This window comes from Gadus macrocephalus, chromosome 15 (assembly GCF_031168955.1).
Source record: "Gadus macrocephalus chromosome 15, ASM3116895v1".
NCBI classification, from domain to species: domain Eukaryota; kingdom Metazoa; phylum Chordata; class Actinopteri; order Gadiformes; family Gadidae; genus Gadus; species Gadus macrocephalus.
In genome coordinates this window covers 13,772,791-13,775,290 of record NC_082396.1, presented here as the reverse complement: position 1 = coordinate 13,775,290, position 2,500 = coordinate 13,772,791, and the positions used below count along the sequence as shown (strand labels likewise).

The following is a 2,500-nucleotide window of genomic DNA, read 5'->3' as shown; positions in this document are numbered from 1 at the left end:
TGATGGGAGCAGAACTGAATGGCCCAAATTGCATTAACTCCTGTGTCATTCACTCAGCCTGCATGGCGGACATGAAGAACTTTAATTTCATCTGAGGCTAAACAACTGTGGAAAGCGGAGCTAGGTGATGGGAACGGAGGGCAGAGCGAGACGGCGACGGGTATAGCTTCCATTTACACAGTGAATGAATTCTCACAAGGCCGGAAGCGCTGCCATGATAAATGAGAGGGAGACGCAGGACGGTGGAGGAGAAGAGTGAAAGAGCGAGAGGGTGAAGGAGAGAGAGAGAGAGAGAGAGAGAGAGAGAGAGAGAGAGAGAGAGAGAGAGAGAGAGAGAGAGAGAGAGAGAGAGAGAGAGAGAGAGAAGAGGAACTGCAGGGTGGAAGGATTGTTGGAGACACATTCTTCTTGTTGTATCTGTATTGATTTATATTACACACAGCATTATAAGTCGGACTACGGGGTGGAATTTTGCTGTGTGATTGAAAGCAGGTATTAGTTATGAGTGATCTTGTGACCCGGGTCGGACCTATAGGACAGGAAGTTATTTATGGGGGAAGTCAGGTCGACAGCCTTGAAGTCCAAGGGGGGGCACTTCAATTCGTTAACTGCATCCCTCAAACCAACAACACACCATTGTCAGCCTCACTAGAAAGTAAGTATTAAAAGTAAGGACTTCTTTTTTTTTTTTTTTTTTACTTATGTTACCCGTTTATGAACGCCTAGACAGAAGAAGCATCCTTTTGTTTGTGACCATGGGTCCGAAGGCTTGAACATCTCGTCAGGTGAGTCAGAATGGCGATGTGTCCCCAACCAACCTCTGTCTAACCGGGACTGTGGTCCTACTTGTAGTCTGAAACAAAATCTGGCATGACAAGGATATTGGAGTGTTTATTTGTGAGGGAACCAGACATCTGTATCTATGCCCTGAAGGGCATGAATGTTTCTTACTTTGTACTTTTGCATGAGTATGTGTGTGTGTGTGTGTGCATCTGTTTTTTTGTGTGCAAAGGTTCATGTGTGTGTGCTGTTGTTCGTTTGTGTGTAAATGTTCATGTGCGTATGCACGTCTGTATGCATGTGTGCTTCTGGGTGTTGTTGCACATTTGTGTGTCAAGCGTATTTTATGTTTTGTCCATGTATGTGTGCTTGCGGGTTAACTAATGTAGTGTGTAGTGTTTTGTGAGTATGGCGTGTCTGTGTGTGTGTGTCTGTCTATCTGACTGTCTGACTATCTTTGGTTGTTTGTGTGTGTGTGTGTGTGTGTGTGTGTGTGTGTGTGTGTGTGTGTGTGTGCGCGCGCAGTGGATGCGTGTGTGCATTCGTGCGCATGCACAAACACACTTGAGTGCCTTTCGGGTTCTAATGGTGCCATTTTGTATAACAGCCCACTTCTATTTTTTCTCTGACCGAGCGTGCCGCGTGTGCATGCACTAGGGTTAGCATGTCCGAGTGAATCCACTTCCCCGTTCCCCCTCCCCCAGCCTGAACCTCATCCATCCAGACAGTGGCTCCACATCCCTCACAATAACGGCCTGCAGTCAGTCCCCGTCCCCGTCCCCCCTCCACTGACAGAACAATCCAGCTTCCCTCATCACCGGGGCGCCCCCGTCACAGCAGCCATCCCGGGCCCCCCTCGCAGAGGAAGCTTTCCTCCCGCTTTCCTGCAGCAGCAGCAGCAGCGTGTGGACCCCGCCGCACCGCACGCCACAATCGGCACTCATCTGAACCCTTCAGACGGGCGGCCGTCGGCATGAGGTTCAACGCTCTGTTGTGCTCTGTTGGTTTGTTTTTGTCTACTCTGTCCCTCTTCTTTATTTATTTACTGTCCACACACCAACAAGTTTCGGTAGCAATGCACTCTCCTTTATAGAGTCAGTCTCTGCTCTGTGGTATGGATGGATGCAGGGATGGATGGATGGATGGATGTCAATTATGGCACCAATTGCACTCCTGATCATACGTGGAAGAAGGGATCCCCGCTCTGCATTCCTTCTCAAGATTTCTTCCTTGCTAATTAAGGGAGTTTTTTCTTGCCCTCTGAGGGGCTAGGGTCAAAGGGGATGTCATAAACATATGGCCTGTTAAGCCCTTTGAGACTGTACCTGTTATAAAGGGCTTTACAAATTGAATTGAATTGAATTGGAGAGCCTCAGCTAGTCAGTATTTCAAAGAACACTTTGTGATTAAAGCGATTATGCAAAGATAACTTTGCAATTAAAACATTGCATGCATTCAGGAAATCCATTGGCCCAATTGGCATTCAAAATAGTCTTAATGAATCGTTTGACCTTGTGAAGAACAGAGGAGTCCCTATTCAAACCTCCAACCTCATCTTTGTAACTGGACTATGTTGCGATGCTTTACTATACCATCCATTTGCTGCTGCATCTCCATCCACTGTGCATTCTCTAAATTTTGTATGAGCGGGTGACCTGTTCTAAATCATGTATGAGCCGCTTAAATGAACTTGACCTCACAACATCGTGGTCCACAGTGG

At 47.2% G+C, this 2,500-nt stretch overlaps 1 protein-coding gene across 1 annotated transcript in view; it reads right to left on the bottom strand.

The window, feature by feature from the left end:
* Window positions 1-2,500, bottom strand: part of b3gat2 (beta-1,3-glucuronyltransferase 2 (glucuronosyltransferase S)) — an 18,443-nt gene that overhangs the window by 14,236 nt on the left and 1,707 nt on the right.